We start from the raw sequence: 19415 nt of genomic DNA, 5'->3' as shown, positions 1-19415 counted from the left end.
AACAAAAAGCTCCGGGCCAGGAAGCTGACACCCGGTCAGCCATTCTGGCCTGTCATTGTTAACGTGAATGCCCCAGTATGTTGTCTGAATAATAAGATTTACCGGAGCCCCATACATGCTTGGTTTCAACATGTAGCCCCACCACCTTGCAGAAAAAGGCCTCTACTTTTTCTAAATTTGGTATAGAAAAGGCCAGGGCCATTTTCTGCAAGAGGGCAGATCTATGCACCGGAACCCAGATGATACGGGGTTCCAGTGAATCTTATTAAACAGACAATGGGCTCTATTCACAAAGCATTACCGCATTCGGTAATGCTCAAAATGGCTGAAGTTACAATTCACTAAGCTTGTTACCGCACACAAAAAAATCACAGTTCCCAACTAGTAAGGTAAATTACCATCTTATGGGCTGTATTCATAACATTTTTGCGGTAAAAAAAAAATCTTGGAGGGAAAATACTGCATCGTTATTTTAGACTTTTGTGTGCTAATTCATATAAATGCTCAATCACAAGAAAATGTATGCGTGCTCTACGCCAAGCTTAACCCTTTCAAGTCTAGCTGTGCAAATCTGGCTAAAATGGCTTATCATGAGACATGCTCATGCAGAAATGCATCTGCTTTCGCATGCCAAACTTTGCAGGGTCAAAAACCAATACCGCGAAGCGGTTGCCCTGCGGGAATTAGTTCATGCTATACAGCACTATCCAGGAGCGCCTCGGGGAGGCTTCCCATTGCCCCCATACAACCGGGGGGGCTGTGGGGCCCCAGGCTCTCTCACTGCCTAGGGACCACAGCAACACCCCGGAGGTGGAGGCTGGGTAGCGCAGACGACCCCCCCAAGCGTGGCCGGCGCCGGGGGGGGCCATCCGCACCCATCTCCCAAAAATTTAAAAACAGGCACTTACCTGAACGTCCATTGCGTTCTGCTGCTGCGCATCGACTCGGGGCACTGCATGGGAAAGGAGTGACGCATGGGTCACCCCGAGCTGTGGGGCTCAGGGCTGGCTCACACACATCACTCCAGAAGGGGGGGGAGGACAGGCACAGACAGCCCACTTATAGAGCAAACCATCCACCACCTGCCTCCAAAGGACAGAATGCAAATATGCTCAATCACAAGAAAATGTATGCGTGCTCTACGCCAAGCTTAACCCTTTCAAGTCTAGCTGTGCAAATCTGGCTAAAATGGCTTATCATGAGACATGCTCATGCAGAAATGCATCTGCTTTCGCATGCCAAACTTTGCAGGGTCAAAAACCAATACCGCGAAGCGGTTGCCCTGCGGGAATTAGTTCATGCTATACAGCACTATCCAGGAGCGCCTCGGGGAGGCTTCCCATTGCCCCCATACAACCGGGGGGGCTGTGGGGCCCCAGGCTCTCTCACTGCCTAGGGACCACAGCAACACCCCGGAGGTGGAGGCTGGGTAGCGCAGACGACCCCCCCAAGCGTGGCCGGCGCCGGGGGGGGCCATCCGCACCCATCTCCCAAAAATTTAAAAACAGGCACTTACCTGAACGTCCATTGCGTTCTGCTGCTGCGCATCGACTCGGGGCACTGCATGGGAAAGGAGTGACGCATGGGTCACCCCGAGCTGTGGGGCTCAGGGCTGGCTCACACACATCACTCCAGAAGGGGGGGGAGGACAGGCACAGACAGCCAGACAGCCTCCCCGAGGCGCTCCTGGATAGTGCTGTATAGCATGAACTAATTCCCGCAGGGCAACCGCTTCGCGGTATTGGTTTTTGACCCTGCAAAGTTTGGCATGCGAAAGCAGATGCATTTCTGCATGAGCATGTCTCATGATAAGCCATTTTAGCCAGATTTGCACAGCTAGACTTGAAAGGGTTAAGCTTGGCGTAGAGCACGCATACATTTTCTTGTGATTGAGCATATTTGCATTCTGTCCTTTGGAGGCAGGTGGTGGATGGTTTGCTCTATAAGTGGGCTGTCTGTGCCTGTCCTCCCCCCCCTTCTGGAGTGATGTGTGTGAGCCAGCCCTGAGCCCCACAGCTCGGGGTGACCCATGCGTCACTCCTTTCCCATGCAGTGCCCCGAGTCGATGCGCAGCAGCAGAACGCAATGGACGTTCAGGTAAGTGCCTGTTTTTAAATTTTTGGGAGATGGGTGCGGATGGCCCCCCCCGGCGCCGGCCACGCTTGGGGGGGTCGTCTGCGCTGCCCAGCCTCCACCTCCGGGGTGTTGCTGTGGTCCCTAGGCAGTGAGAGAGCCTGGGGCCCCACAGCCCCCCCGGTTGTATGGGGGCAATGGGAAGCCTCCCCGAGGCGCTCCTGGATAGTGCTGTATAGCATGAACTAATTCCCGCAGGGCAACCGCTTCGCGGTATTGGTTTTTGACCCTGCAAAGTTTGGCATGCGAAAGCAGATGCATTTCTGCATGAGCATGTCTCATGATAAGCCATTTTAGCCAGATTTGCACAGCTAGACTTGAAAGGGTTAAGCTTGGCGTAGAGCACGCATACATTTTCTTGTGATTGAGCATATTTGCATTCTGTCCTTTGGAGGCAGGTGGTGGATGGTTTGCTCTATAAGTGGGCTGTCTGTGCCTGTCCTCCCCCCCCTTCTGGAGTGATGTGTGTGAGCCAGCCCTGAGCCCCACAGCTCGGGGTGACCCATGCGTCACTCCTTTCCCATGCAGTGCCCCGAGTCGATGCGCAGCAGCAGAACGCAATGGACGTTCAGGTAAGTGCCTGTTTTTAAATTTTTGGGAGATGGGTGCGGATGGCCCCCCCCGGCGCCGGCCACGCTTGGGGGGGTCGTCTGCGCTGCCCAGCCTCCACCTCCGGGGTGTTGCTGTGGTCCCTAGGCAGTGAGAGAGCCTGGGGCCCCACAGCCCCCCCGGTTGTATGGGGGCAATGGGAAGCCTCCCCGAGGCGCTCCTGGATAGTGCTGTATAGCATGAACTAATTCCCGCAGGGCAACCGCTTCGCGGTATTGGTTTTTGACCCTGCAAAGTTTGGCATGCGAAAGCAGATGCATTTCTGCATGAGCATGTCTCATGATAAGCCATTTTAGCCAGATTTGCACAGCTAGACTTGAAAGGGTTAAGCTTGGCGTAGAGCACGCATACATTTTCTTGTGATTGAGCATATTTGCATTCTGTCCTTTGGAGGCAGGTGGTGGATGGTTTGCTCTATAAGTGGGCTGTCTGTGCCTGTCCTCCCCCCCCTTCTGGAGTGATGTGTGTGAGCCAGCCCTGAGCCCCACAGCTCGGGGTGACCCATGCGTCACTCCTTTCCCATGCAGTGCCCCGAGTCGATGCGCAGCAGCAGAACGCAATGGACGTTCAGGTAAGTGCCTGTTTTTAAATTTTTGGGAGATGGGTGCGGATGGCCCCCCCCGGCGCCGGCCACGCTTGGGGGGGTCGTCTGCGCTGCCCAGCCTCCACCTCCGGGGTGTTGCTGTGGTCCCTAGGCAGTGAGAGAGCCTGGGGCCCCACAGCCCCCCGGTTGTATGGGGGCAATGGGAAGCCTCCCCGAGGCGCTCCTGGATAGTGCTGTATAGCATGAACTAATTCCCGCAGGGCAACCGCTTCGCGGTATTGGTTTTTGACCCTGCAAAGTTTGGCATGCGAAAGCAGATGCATTTCTGCATGAGCATGTCTCATGATAAGCCATTTTAGCCAGATTTGCACAGCTAGACTTGAAAGGGTTAAGCTTGGCGTAGAGCACGCATACATTTTCTTGTGATTGAGCATATTTGCATTCTGTCCTTTGGAGGCAGGTGGTGGATGGTTTGCTCTATAAGTGGGCTGTCTGTGCCTGTCCTCCCCCCCCCTTCTGGAGTGATGTGTGTGAGCCAGCCCTGAGCCCCACAGCTCGGGGTGACCCATGCGTCACTCCTTTCCCATGCAGTGCCCCGAGTCGATGCGCAGCAGCAGAACGCAATGGACGTTCAGGTAAGTGCCTGTTTTTAAATTTTTGGGAGATGGGTGCGGATGGCCCCCCCCGGCGCCGGCCACGCTTGGGGGGGTCGTCTGCGCTGCCCAGCCTCCACCTCCGGGGTGTTGCTGTGGTCCCTAGGCAGTGAGAGAGCCTGGGGCCCCACAGCCCCCCCGGTTGTATGGGGGCAATGGGAAGCCTCCCCGAGGCGCTCCTGGATAGTGCTGTATAGCATGAACTAATTCCCGCAGGGCAACCGCTTCGCGGTATTGGTTTTTGACCCTGCAAAGTTTGGCATGCGAAAGCAGATGCATTTCTGCATGAGCATGTCTCATGATAAGCCATTTTAGCCAGATTTGCACAGCTAGACTTGAAAGGGTTAAGCTTGGCGTAGAGCACGCATACATTTTCTTGTGATTGAGCTAATTCATATAAATGTTTACACTTGCGATAAAAGGTCTGGGAATTCCCAAACTAAACTGGCAGTGCTGCTGAGTTGATACATTTTCTCTGTGCAGAGACAGTTACAATAAACAAGGCAGCCCCAACTTCCCTTTAGATGTGCATTTTTTTTAAAACTGCCCCTCCTTGCCCTGAATCTTCTTTGAATCTATTTAATAGTCTTTCTAAACAATCTATTTAATTGCCGCAGCTTAGAAGAACTTCAAGAAATGTTACACATGCAGGCTTTCTGATGGGAACCTGTTTTCAGATAAATTTCACAAGAGGTTAAAAAACACAGCCTGGGTATTCTGGGATGCAATTTTGTTCTGCTCTCACTGCTGCTGCCTGGGAGGTCTGTCTCTCCATTAACTTAGCTGTTATCCGCTGGCTTATCTCCTTTTCTAAACAGCCAGGATTCTCCGTCCCAATTCCGCTTGCTCTAATCTTTATAAATTGACATGTAGTGACATGTGTTGAGATAATCACCGCACAAGGCGGTAATTTCCCGCACTGCTCAGGAATTGTAGCTTTTCATGCGGAAACAGCTTTGAGGCCCCATTCACACTAGAGTGTTTTGACGCGATTTCGGCAAAACGCTCAAATGCTAGCACTTTTTAAAAGCGCTAGCGTAATGAAACCCTATGGGCCCATTCTTACTTGGGCGATTTGCGCAAAATTGCCCAAAAACGCCAAACGCAAACGCGTAGCCTGCACCATTTTCAGGCAATTTCCAGGTGATCGCATTTCAGAAGCACAAAACGCGATGGCGCCAAAATCGCCGTACTGTTCAGTGATTTTTTTTTCCGTGTGAGATCGCGGAAAAATCACTCCTGCAAAACGCCGGCAAAAATTGCCAGCGTTTTGAAAACGCAGGTGTGAATAGAGCCTCATGAATGGACACTTAGCTAAATGGACGGTAAAGTCAGCTGTTTTGAGCATTACCGCATGCGGGAATGCTTTATGAATAGAGGCCTTATGTGGTAATTGCATCGGGAATTGGCAAGAAATGTCAATTCACAATGATTTGCACACTTCGTTTACCGGCCAAAAGCATTCTGTAATTTTCTCCAGCCCACAGCAGCCAATAACCTGCTCTCCGCCTGCTGTCTCTGTGCAATAACTTGACAGACAGCCTCTGTGGAGAGGGATGCCGGCAGAGTTGTATCTTTTTTTGCATTGATACACTGAAAGCAGGCTGTGTGGTTCTCCCTATTGGCTGCCTGCCAATAGGGAGAGCCACACAGCCTGCTTCTCACACTGATTGCATGCTGGTGGGGCTTTCAGTGTATCAATGCAAAAAAAAGATACAACTCTGCCTGCATCCCTGCATCCCTTTAGATGTGCATAGTTGTATTCTAGCACAGGGGTCCCCAACCTTTTTCGGCCCGGAGACCGGTAACCGTCTGGAGCCCGGGAGAGGGGGGGGGGGGTATTCGCGGCGGCACAGCAAGCACAGTTGCCCCAGTGTAGGGAGTCTAGGTACCCCGGTGCAGCTAGTATAGTGCCCCAGTATAGCTAGTATAGTGCCCAGTGTGCCCCAGTATAGCTAGTATAGTGCCCCATGTGCCCCAAGATAGCTAATATAGTGCCCCATAATAGCTAGTATAGTGCCCAGTGTGCCCCAGTATATCTAGTATAGTGCCCAGTGTGCCCCAGTATAGCTAGTACAGTGCCCAGTGTGCCCCAGTATAGCTAGTATAGTGCCCCAGTATAGCTAGTATAGTGCCCCACGTGAGCTAGTATAGTGCCCAGTGTGCCCCAGGATAGCTAGTATAGTGCCCAAGGATAGCTAGTATAGTGCCCAGTGTGCCCCAGGATAGCTAGTATAGTGCCCAAGGATAGCTAGTATAGTGCCCAGTGTGCCCCAGGATAGCTAGTATAGTGCCCAAGGATAGCTAGTATAGTGCCCAGTGTGCCCCAGTATAGCTAGTATAGGGCCCAGTGTGCCCCAGTATAGCGCCCCATGTGCAGCTAGTATAGTGCCCAGTATAGCTGGTATAGTGCCCAGTGTGCCCCAGTATAGCTAGCATAGTGCCCCATGTGCAGCTAGTATAGTGCCCCAGTGTAGCCCCCCTCCCCCCCGCGGCCGCCGCTCCTGTCACCTTATGAGCTGGCAGCCGCTTCCTGTCACAAAGTCCCCGTAGCCACTATGAGGAATGCAGCATCTCCTATTACAGCAGCGCTTCCTGCGCAGCTGCTGTAAGGAGGGAAGGAAGCGAGACAGCGCCGGTTTCCATGGTGACGGCGATCGCCGCTACAGGAAGCCGCTGCCCCGCTTTCTTCCCTCCTTACGGCAGCTGCGCAGGAAGCGCTGCTGTAATAGGAGATGCTGCATTCCTCAGAGCGGCTACGGGGAATCTGTGACAGGAAGCGGCCGCCAGCTCATAAGGTGACAGGAGCAGCGGCCGCGGGGGGAGGTGGGCGAGAGGCCAGACCCGCCGCGGCCCAGCTGGCAACTGCCCACGGACCGGCAGTGGGCCGTGGCCCGGTGGTTGGAAACCCCTGTTCTAGCACACACAAGAACTCCCCCTGGTGGCTGAAGCACATCTAAAGGGATAACTGAGATGCACAGTCTGGGAAATTTCCAAGTCACGTGCACAGCTTCCTGCCTGCCGCCCTGCTAGAAGGCTGGTAAGTGAAACTTACCGACCAGGGCTTAGTGGATTGAGACAGTTTGTTCGGTAAATTACCAAACTTCTGCCTCATGGGAGAAAACCTTTGTGAATTTGGGAAAAAAAACGTGTAAAATAATGCATGAGGTATTTTACCTCCAACATTTTTTTTTACCTAACTGCTTATTGTGAATAGAGCCCAATGTGTTGGGGTTCTCTAAATTTTAAAGGCAACCCGAGGTGGGATATAGAAGCTGCCAGATTTATTACCTTTTAAACAATACCAGTTGCCTTCCAGTCCTCCTGTGTCTCTAACACTTTAAAGAGAAACTCCAACCAAGAATTGAACTTTATCCCAATCAGTAGCTGATACCCCCTTTTACATGAGAAATATAATGCTTTTCACAAACAGACCATCAGGGGGCGCTGTGTGACTGATTTTGTGCTGAAACCCCTCCCACAAGAAGCTCTGAGTACCGCGGTACTCTGGGCAAACTGCCACAATGTAACAATGTTCACAGACAGGAAATGGCTGTTTACAGCTGTCTGTAACAGCCAGAACAGCTACATAACCTGCCCACAGTAACAATGTCACCATGTAATACATGTCAGAATGTGAATCTGGGAGAGGAAAGATTTTACAATGAGCAAACACTGACTAAATCATTTATACATAATAATTGTAAAAATGAAGCACTTTTTTAATTACATTATTTTCACTGGAGTTCCTCTTTAAGCCATAGACCCTGAACAAACATGCAGCAGATCAAGTACTCTGACTGAGCTGACTCAGGTTTTACTGGAGTAACCATCAGTAAATTTACTGACAGTCAGTAAAAAAAGTCAACAAATCTGGGCTGTCAGTAAAGTCCATAAAAAACTTTGTAGTGTCAATAAAAAAAACCTCTCTATTTCCCAGAAGATCACAGCACTTACTGCTTTTCAGTTTACATATCACTCTGGAATGTACACTGCTCTAGCTAAAGGTGGCCATACATCTGTAGACTTGGCGACCGATCGACCATCAGATAACACAATTAGTATTGAAATTAGAAAAATCGGTGCCACCAAGAGCATACCTAATTGACAGTCAAACCAATTTGGGCCGAAATTGGTTGCATGTATCGATTGCATGTATCAATCGGACATGCTGGAAAATCTTAGGTTGGCATGCTTGATCGGGTGTGCAGCGGCAAGGGCTGCGATAATTGAGAACAAATGTGACGGAAACCCCCGGTCGCATCCCCCAAATGTAAATATATCAAAGTGCCCCCCCCCCCCCCCAGATGCCGTGCATTAGTACTTCACCTGTCCGGTGTCCGCCACTGCACTCTTCTTCCTCATTAACGCCCCACATGATTGTCAGTGTATTGCACGTGGGGCGCATGTGTGATATCTTTCATTTAATTTCAGTAATATTAGATGTCAGTAAAAAAAAGTCTTCTGTCAGTAAATTTTTTTGTGCGTTGTCAGTAAAAATGTATTTCCAGGGTTGGCAACACTGGTAACCATGTGCTGGTTCCAGGGTTTTGACTCGCACTACTTGTGCCAGGAGATCAACAGGGTGGCCAGGCAACTGACATTTTTTACAAGGAAATAAATATGGAAGCTTCCATATCCCTCTCACCTTGGGTTCCCTTTAAGCATTAGCGTACCTTTCTGTTTTTGTAAGTACACCAGAGATGCGTTTTAACTAAACTGAGGATATTGCTGTAGAGTAGCTGCTAAATACTGTAGAAATCAAAACTAGTCCTTGGTAAGAGTACTTGTAGAGTGTGCAGAGAGGAACAAAGAACATCAATCAGGCCCTAGGTAATCTATCAATTTCTTTTATGCCACCAGCAAGCAAGAAAATACTCAAAATAATTTTAATAGTACTTTCTCACCCACTTTTTGGTACTTTTTAAGTTGAAAAGTGCTGGAAAGGTATTTTAAATTGAAGATTAAAAATTATCTCCTAGGAGAAAGCTCAGGTGAAAAAGGGAATTGCATATGGGCCCATGTGTGCTAATGTAATTGATAGCAAAAGCGCACACACAGTGCTGCACTGCTGTCAGTTTTTTTTCTGCATGCACAAAATACATTTAACCACCTGAGGACTGCAGTGGTAAACCCCCCTAAAGACCAGGGCAATTTTAACTAAATGGGTCACTGCAGCTTTAAGGCCAAGCTGCAGGTCTGTACAACTCAGCACACAAGTGATTTCCCCCCCCCCGCCCCCTTTTCTCCCCACCAACCGAGCTCTCTGTTGGTGGGGTCTGATCACCCCCCCCCGTGTTTTTTGTTTTGTTTTTTTTATATATAAATATTTGACAGCCGATCACTGTGCAGCCTCAGGAGGGGACAGCGGTGTCACACAGCTGTCCCCAGTACAGCGCTGCTGCCGATCACAGCGATGTACAAGTAAATAGACGGCGATCACGCCGTCTAACAGTCTCCCCGCTCGGAGACTGAGGAAGGGGCGGAGCTCCACCCTCCAAGCATGATATGCGTGCAATCTCATGCAAATTAGAGCCCCAGGACTTGACGCCAATTGGCGTTAGGCGGTCCTGGGGCTGCCGCCGCACCCAATGGGTGTGGGGCGGTCTTTAGGTAGTTTAAATAAAAAATCTGTAATAAACCCCCCCCTCCTCCCAGGAATACTTACCTTAGCAGGGGGAAGCCTTTAGGTCCTAATGAGGCTTCCCCGTCCTCTTAAGCCTAGGCAATCTAGCACTGGAAGTCCCTGAATACCGGGGAGATAAATATTTACCTACTGCAATTCAGCACAGGTGCAGCAGTGGCTCTCCGCTCGGGCTGTGGCTGAAGTAGCCGAGCACACTCGGGGTTGCTCTAATATGCAGGCACCGGTGACTCGCTCCTGTGCAGTAGAGCGGACCCGATCTGGCCGACTATTTCTGCCAGAGCCCGAGCGGAAAGCCGCTACTTCATTGAAGCCAGGTAAGATAAATACTGCAGGTGCTACTGCACCACAGCCGGCATCCTTCTCAGCTGTGGTTTCGGGGGAGCCAGCTCTGGATCCCTGAGATTTATGAGGTAGGGGGAAGCCTCATTAGAATCCAGATGCGTTCCCCTCCTGAGGTAAGTATCCCCCAGGAGGGATTATTTTCTTACAGATTATCCATAAGTGTGAACTAGTCCATTGATTAACATTGGTTCCCAGTTTAAATGCATATTCCTATGCACAGGGCCGGCCCGCCCATGAGGCAAGGTGAAACTTTTGCCTCAGGCGGCACTTCTGGGGGGGCGGCACCCGCCTGTCCGTGTGGGGGGGGGGCGCCCGAGCTGGAGGGGATAGCGGGCAGGAAGGGGGTATTGGGCCTAGCGGCGGGGAGGGGGGTCGGACCCCCCCTCCCTCGCCTGGGTCCCCCGTCCTCCGCTCCCCTCCAGCTTTCAAAAGTTCCTTGCTGTGGCTGCAGCTATGTGTAAGAGGCAACGGGCGGGGATTACTCACCTCTTCCGCGATTTCTTTGAAAATTGCCTCAGGCGGCAAAAAGTCTAGGGCCGGGCCTGCCTATGCAGAAAACGTGTGTGCTCAGCCTCACGCAGAGCTAGTCTCAGGCTAGTTACACACCAGGACGTTGCGTTAGAGGGGATGTTAAGGTTGCATAACGTGCCCCTAACGCAACGCCTGGTGCTCTCCCAGGTGGACATCGGAGTGAGCCGCGTTGTGCAGCTCACTCTGGCGTCCGTGATGCCGTGATGCATACTCTTGGATGCATGCGGCATCACGTGGTCCCGCCCGGCCAATCACTGCACAGAATGGCCGCTCCAGGAAGTAAACACTGCACGTCACTGAATGCAGTGAATATTAATTAGCCATGTGCCCGGCCGCTCTCCCCTCCTCCCCAACATGACTGAGCATGTGCAAGCAGTCTAACGTGGCTTAGCCACGCAGAACGCACAGCATGCAGCACTTTGCTGCGTTACAATGTAACGCAACGTGGGCAGTGTGAACAGCCCACTTGTTACATTGCTGTGCGTTGGGGGAGCATTACAGGCTGCACTAGCGTGCGCCTGTAACGTCCGTGTGCAAGAAGCCTCAAGGGAGGGTTCCGACTTGTGTCATCAGAAAATGCAAACAATTTTTCACATGCAATTTTTCAAACAATAAGCGTGTTTGTCTGCATTATAAATGTGGCCATTTTTTCACTGTAGAAATCATTGTCAATCAAAAATCGCATGCAGCATGTGATAAAGTAGTCCATGTTATCAGTTTTTAAATTGCTAAATCGCATTGCTGAGTCACAGATGCAGAAATCTATTATTGACATTTTTCCATGTGATTTAAGCCTAGTACATACTCTCAATTATAATTGACCAATCACTGACCAATTTTATCACCTTCATGTAGTATGTGGGTGAACAGATATTGAATACTATGAGCAGATTGAGTAGGGGAACCTCATACTACATGTAGATGGTAATATTGGTCAGTGATTGGCCAAGTATAATTGAAAGTGTGTAAAAGGCTCAAGGCCTGATACACACTTTTTAATTAAGATTGGTCAGTTATTGACCAATTTTACCAACTCCCTGTAATATGAGCGCTTACCTACATAATCTACTAGTAGTATTCATTGTCTGTTGCCCCTAAACTAAATGGAGGTGGTAAGATTGGCCAGTGATCAGAACTGAAATTGTGTACTAAGCTTTATGCTAAGTACAGACTTTAGTCATTCGTAACAACAGATAACTAGCAGAGGAACCACCGTTCGCCAACTGGAATGCTAAGCTCTTAATTGAACTACCTTAACAACTGACTTTGTCTATCATTCATAAAGCATATCCGCATGCGGAAATGCTGAAAACAGCTTAATTTACTGAGTACTTAGCAAAGTGTCTATTCATAAAAGCTGTTTCCGCATGAAAAACTACAATTACCGAGCAGAGCGATAAATTACCGCCTTGTGCGGTGATTATGTTAACACGTGTCATTACATGTCAATTCATAAAGATTAGAGCAAGCGGTGTCAGCACGGATAATACTGCTCCCTTGGCAGAGCCCATAAGCATGCGGAGAACAGCTAAGCTAATGAAACAGACCTCCCAGGCAGCAGCAGCAGAGAGAAGAGCAAAAAAAGGCATTCCGGAATACCAAGGCTGTGTTTTTTAACCCCTTATGGCGCTTTGAGTCTGCCAGGAGAATAGCGCGATATAAATGTTATTTGTCTTGTCTTGTCTATTTTCAGATTTATTTCACATCACAAAGCCTGCATGTGTAACATATTTTTTTGAAGTCCTTCTAAGCTGTGGCAATTAAATAGATTGTTTCAAAAGACTAATAGACAGATTCAGCGCAGATTCAGAGCAAACAGAGGCAGTTTAAAAAAAATGCACATGTAAAGGGATGCTGGGGCTGCCTCTTCTATGGTAACTCTGTCTCTGGAGGAGAAAATGTATCAACTCGGCAGCTTCTAGAGTTTCCGCAAGCCTACCGCCTGCCTAGAGCCAGCCTAGTTCGGGAAAATACCGCAGTGCTATTGCAACTGTAAACATTTTTATGAATGAGCACACTGAAGTCTAAAATACCGAATGCAGCATTTTCCCGCACAATTTTTTTTTTACCGCACTGCTTTTATGAATGATAGCCATTATGTTCAAAGGACCAATTATGAATGACTGTTGCGCATGCATATGAAGGTGACGTCAAAGTTTGTTGGGTGATGGATTCTGGGCATGCACGAATGATCTTTAACGATATCTATACATACTTTTGCTTTGTAGAAATGGTCGTTCAATTTATTACTTTTCAACCCAAAATTTCCTCTTACCCATATCATTCATTCGTCATATATTTAATGATTCTTCGCTAAAACTTTTTCCCCGATAGTCGGCCGAATGAACGTTAACTGCTGTTTCAAACGACTATGGTCTAAAATCTGTTCTTAGCATTAGTCGAGTGTGACTCCTGCCTTGAGGTGCTTACACACATCCAATTTTAATCGACCAATGGTTGGCCAATTTTACCACTCTCGTAGTATGTGAGGGTCAACAGATTTTTAATGCTACAGATTACACAGGTAAACTCTCTGGAAGTGGTACATTGGACAATAATTGGCCAATAAAAATGGATGTGTGTATGCACCCTAAGGCTGGTGTCACAGTGGGACGTTAAAGTCCCACGTTGCAGCAACCAGTAACGCAGCCTAACTCACAGCACTGTAAAATCAGTGTGCTGTTCACAGTGCACACGTTGGGTTACATTGTAACGCAGCACGTTAAAAACAAAGTACTGCATGCTGTAGGTTATACTGGGCTAAGCCACGTTAGACTGTTTGCACATGCTCAGTAATGTTGGAGGAGGAGGTCTCCCCTCCTCCTCCGCAGCCAGCCACATGGCTAATTAATATTTCACTGCACTGTGGAGACTCCTGGAGGGACTGTAGTGTTGTCCGGATCATGAACGAATCGTTCATTTGATCCGGATCTTTTTTTAGGAGTCGAATCATCCGGATCATCACAATGAAAGATTCGGTTCACAGGATGTCTGTCTGGAAGAAACAGGAACATACAGAATGTACAGTGCAGGGAAAGTCCTGTCCTGGTAGTCATTTCACCCAGTCTGCTTCCCTAGTAAAATGATTCAAATGATTCGGTTCAAAGATCCGGATCTTTACAATGATCCGATTCAAATGATCCGAATCCTTAAAAAGATCCGGACTTCCTATGACTAACCTGGAGCGGCTGCTTTGAGAGCTGCATAACGCAGCTCAATCTGACGTCCTCCTCCAACACCACCATGCGTTGCATTAGGGGCACGTTATGCGACCATAACGTCCCCTAAAACGCAACGTCTTAGTGTGTAAGTAACCTCAAGGTGGCCACTAATGGTCCAATTCTCAGTGAAGAATTGTTTGAGCGATCAGACAATTGTGATCATATTGGAAGAAAATAAACTACTTCGATGTACCCATTAATCTGCAAACAGTTCATAAACAATTTGTTCGACTGCAATTTTGTTGGAAAAACGTTTTTTATTAGTTTTAATGGGTAGGAAGTACAGTTTGGCTAATTGATGAAATAATCAGTGTATTACAACATATTATTTACAATCACATTTATCCGTTTGCTCAAATAATTCTGTACTAAAAAACTATTATAAAACCTTAATTTCTGATTACCAAAATGACCATCGAACAATCACTTTTAGAATTGTTTGCAGTTGACTGAGAATGTCAGCGGAGTTTATTTTCAGTCATTCGCATCATGATTATCGGTTTCGTTCTATTAACTCTTTGGCAAAAATTGTACAGTTAATGGCCACGTTCAGGGTGCATAAACGCATCCAATTTTTATTGGCCAACGAGTGATCAATTTTATCACCTGGGGAGCATTCACCACATTTCCTCCTGGGCACTGGAGGTCCAGAAAAGCCCCATAATGTGGGCTGGTATAGCTCAACATGCAAAGCCCCATGTAGTCCAGGCTCCACTATCTGACTATTCCAGCTTGTTATTTATTTACTTTTTATTGGTAATATCTACTGTATATTTGCCAGGGATCCTTATACAGCAGTGGCTGGAAAGCCCAACCATTCAGCTCTCTATGCTCCGAGGGTGGTGACCAGACAGCCCAACCATCCAGCTCTCTATGCTCCAAGGGTGGTGACTGGACAGCCCACCCATCCAGCTCTCTATGCTCCAAGGGTGGTGACTGGACAGCCCACCCATCCAGCTCTCTATGCTCCAAGGGCGGTGACTAGACAGCCCATCCATCCATCTCTCTATGCTCCAAGGGCAGTTACCGGACATCCCACCCATCCAGCTCTCTATGATCCAAGGGTGGTGACCAGACAGCCCATCGATCCAGCTCTCTATGCTCCGAGGGTGGTGACTGGACAGCCCACCCATCCAGCTCTCTAAGCTCTGAGGGCAGTGACTGGACAGCTCAACCATCCAGCTCTCTATGTTCCCAGGGTGGTGGCCAGACAGCCCACCCATCCAGCTCTCTAAGCTCTGGGCAGTGACTGGACAGCCCACCCATCCAGCTCTCTAAGCTCTGGGCAGTGACTGGACAGCCCACCCATCCAGCTCTCTAAGCTCTGGGCAGTGACTGGACAGCCCACCCATCCAGCTCTCTAAGCTCTGGGCAGTGACTGGACAGCCCACCCATGCAGCTCTGCATGTTCCAAGAGCAGTTAACGGACATCCCACCCATCCAGCTCTCTATGCTCCGAGGGTGGTGATCAGACAGCCCACCCATCCAGCTCTCTATGCTCCGAGGGTGGTGATCAGACAGCCCACCCATCCAGCTCTCTATGCTCCGAGGGTGGTGATCAGACAGCCCACCCATCCAGCTCTCTATGCTCCAAGGGCGGTGACTAGACAGCCCATCCATCCATCTCTCTATGCTCCAAGGGCAGTTACCGGACATCCCACCCATCCAGCTCTCTATGATCCAAGGGTGGTGACCAGACAGCCCATCGATCCAGCTCTCTATGCTCCGAGGGTGGTGACTGGACAGCCCACCCATCCAGCTCTCTAAGCTCTGAGGGCAGTGACTGGACAGCTCAACCATCCAGCTCTCTATGTTCCCAGGGTGGTGGCCAGATAGCCCACCCATCCAGCTCTCTATGCTGTGGGGACGGTGACCAGACAGCCCACCCATCCAGCTCTCTAAGCTCTGGGCAGTGACTGGACAGCCCACCCATCCAGCTCTCTAAGCTCTGGGCAGTGACTGGACAGCCCACCCATCCAGCTCTCTAAGCTCTGGGCAGTGACTGGACAGCCCACCCATCCAGCTCTCTAAGCTCTGGGCAGTGACTGGACAGCCCACCCATGCAGCTCTGCATGTTCCAAGAGCAGTTAACGGACATCCCACCCATCCAGCTCTCTATGCTCCGAGGGTGGTGATCAGACAGCCCACCCATCCAGCTCTCTATGCTCTGAGGGTGGTGATCAGACAGCCCACCCATCCAGCTGTCTATGCTGTGGGGACGGTGACCAGACAGCATATAAAAAATAGTTACTAATGGATGCACACCTAAGATACAAAAAGCAACCATCAAATAAAGGAACAGCCTGATTAGTGCACTTGGGTGCTGTGTCATATAAAATGCATAGACCTAATAAAATATCAACACACACACCATGCTTGATTCAATTGCTAATACATTTATATTGCAAAAAATGACCCACACAGATCTCACAAGTAACATATATACAGGAAAAATGACAAAATGGATAAACATAACAATTGTCAACTGAACACAATCATAGTTTACAAAATGGTGAATCTAGCACAACCTGGATACTGTAATGTGCACACCAAAAGCCCACTAATGCACATATAAAGTCCTAGCACATATAGTGCATAAGATGACCACTGTAGAATGATCCAGGTTAGGATAATCAAATCAGTCAATGTCCCTTTAAGGAATCAGAAATGGACTGCTGCAGACTGTAGCAACCTTATAACAGCTCAAGAAAGAAACTGCAGAACAAGAGGAGCTGCTGCCACCCCCAAACATTACCCAGACGTCGGCATTTCAGATACAATCCTTTCCCAATGGGGTATTTCAGGCAGCAAGGAATAAGCATCTGAAGCTTAGCAAGTATGGCAGTGAGGACGCTGCAAGTGGATTGTATCGTGGGCACAGGGGTGGGGTGTTGCGTTAAACATTAGGGCAGACAGCGATTGGGTTGGCAAGGTAGTCGGATGCAGAGTCGCAAGGCAGATTTCTGATCAATTTCCTGAATCGTCCTGTGGTGTATGGGAAGCCGACAGATTTTCTCCTGTCTAACTCAAAGCACTTGACAGCTGCAGCCACTAAGGGTGTGCACAATAGGCCACCCTGCAGTGTTAGGGAGTCTTGCTCAAGTACTCCTTACTGAATAGGTACTGGCTTACTGAATAGGAACAGCTGAGATTTGATCCCTGTTCTCCTATGTCAGAGGTGGTGCCCTTAACCATTACACTATCCAGGCGGGAGTTTGTCACAAGGACTATATGCTACAAAGACTTCCATAAGTATTGCCAACATTTTTACTATAGGCTTTACCCACGCACAAATTTCCCGGCATCTTTTCCAATGTAGGCGTCTGATCATACCTCACTCCTTTTGTGCTCTTGTGCCAGGACCACCGTCTGTAGATCAGAGGAGTACTAGCAATCCGGTATACTCTCAGGAGAAACTGGAGGGTCCTGGCCAATGAGAATGTCAGACTTGCAGCTGTGGCCATTTAGAGATCTTAGGGTGTGCCATGGGCATGGAGGGGGTGTGGTCATCCCTCCATCACATTGTGTGTTGTGGGTGAAGGGTCCTTAAGGGGCACTGTATGTCACAATTAATATTTTCATGCCATCTTTGGTGTGCGGGAGGCCATTATATACAGTGGGTTGCAAAAGTATTCGGCCCCCTTGAAGTTTTCCACATTTTGTCACATTACTGCCACAAACATGAATCAATTTTATTGGAATTCCACGTGAAAGACCAACACAAAGTGGTGTACACATGAGAAGTGGAACGAAAATCATACATGATCCCAAACATTTTTTACAAATAAATAACTGCAAAGTGGTGTATAATTATTAGACCCCTTTTGATCTGAGTGCAGTCAGTTGCCTATAGACATTGCCTGATGAGTGCTAATGACTAAATAGAGTGCACCTGTGTGTAATCTAATGTCAGTACAAATACAGCTGCTCTGTGAGGGCCTCAGAGGTTGTCTAAGAGAATATTGGGAGCAACAACACCGTGAAGTCCAAAGAACACACAAGACAGGTCAGGGATAAAGTTATTGAGAAATGTAAAGCAGGCTTAGGCTACAAAAAGATTTCCAAAGCCTTGAACATCCCAAGGAGCACTGTTCAAGCGATCATTCAGAAATATAAGGAGTATGACACAACTGTAAACCTACCAAGAAAAGGCCATCCACCCAAACTCACAGGCCGAACAAGGAGAGCACTGATCAGAAATGCAGTCAAGAGGCCCATGGTGACTCTGGACGAGCTGCAGAGATCTACAGCTCAGGTGGGAGACTCTGTCCATAGGACAACTATTAGTCATGCACTGTACAAAGTTGGCCTTTATGGAAGAGTGGCAAGAAGAAAGGCATTGTTAACAGAAAGCATAAGAAGTCCCGTTTGCAGTTTGCCACAAGCCACATGGGGGTGAGACCAAAATGGAACTTTTTGTCCAAAATGCAAAACACTATGTGTGGCAGAAAACTAACACTGCACATCACTCTGAACACACCATCCCCACTGTCAAATATGGTGGTGGCAGCATCATGCTCTGGGGGTGCTTCTCTTCAGCATGGACAGGGAAGCTGGTCAGAGTTGATAGGAAGATGGATGGAGCCAAATACAGGGCAAACTTGGCAGAAAACCTCTTGGAGACTGAAAAAGACTTGAGACTGGGGCGGAGGTTCACCTTCCAGCAGGACAATGACCCTAAACATAAAGCCAGGGCAACAATGGAATGGTTTAAAACAAAACCTATATATGTGTTAGAATGGCCCAGTCAAAGTCCAGATCTAAATCCAATCGAGAATCTGTGGCAAGATCTGAAAACTGCTGTTCACAAACGCTGTCCATCTAATCTGACTGAGCTGGAGCTGTTTTGCAAAGAAGAATGGGCAAGGATTTCAGTCTCTAGATGTGCAAAGCTGGTAGAGACATACCCTAAAAGACTGGCATCTGTAATTGCAGCAAAAGGTGGTTCTACAAAGTATTGACTCAGGGGGCTGAATAATTACGCACACCCCACTTTGCAGTTATTGATTTGTAAAAAATGTTTGGGATCATGTATGATTTTCGTTCCACTTCTCACGTGCACACCACTTTGTGTTGGTCTTTCATGTGGAATTCCAATAAAATTGATTCATGTTTGTGGCAGTAATGTGACAAAATGTGGAAAACTTCAAGGGGGCCGAATACTTTTGCAACCCACTGTATACCACTGCTGTACAGAAGCGTTGCTAGCCTGCAGGCTTATTGAATAAAGTTTTGCAAATAGCTATTTCATTCATTGTTGCTTTACAGATGTAGACTGACAGTTTTAAACCTGTTTGCTTCGGGCAGGAAATATGGCAGACTTTATTGCCTTTTTTTATACAGATATGTTGATAATGACAGCACCTCATGCCTAGGTCATGGCATTACTGCATCCGTAATACAATGTACAGCTTCTCATCCATGTTGGGTGTTCCTTTTGCAGACGAAGCAGAGCACCAGGGAGAAAGCTGAATACAAGGCCAGCAACAGTGAGTAAGAGGAAGCCTCCTCCAAGTCTCCTACAAATCCACAAGATCAGAGGTGAGACACCTGCATTTATTACTGAACCACAGCTAGAAACTACTTCTGTTACTGACCAATCGCACCCTTTCTTCTTCAGCTCTTATCCAATCCAATGCTATCCAGTCCTCTTGCTGGACACTTAAAGGGAACCTGAAGCAAGTAAAGTTATTTAAAATTAACACATGATGTAGCTGCAAATGAATATTACATAC

The 19415-nt window shown here is 48.4% G+C and overlaps 1 pseudogene; it reads left to right on the top strand.

Annotated features, from left to right (window-relative positions):
* Positions 1-19415, top strand: part of LOC137541081 (pyrroline-5-carboxylate reductase 1-like) — a 46978-nt pseudogene that overhangs the window by 13095 nt on the left and 14468 nt on the right.

This window comes from Hyperolius riggenbachi, chromosome 12 (genome assembly GCF_040937935.1).
Source record: "Hyperolius riggenbachi isolate aHypRig1 chromosome 12, aHypRig1.pri, whole genome shotgun sequence".
Classification (NCBI taxonomy): Eukaryota; Metazoa; Chordata; class Amphibia; order Anura; family Hyperoliidae; genus Hyperolius; species Hyperolius riggenbachi.
The sequence above is the reverse complement of the archived record's forward strand: the minus strand, read 5'-3'. Positions and strand labels throughout refer to the sequence as shown.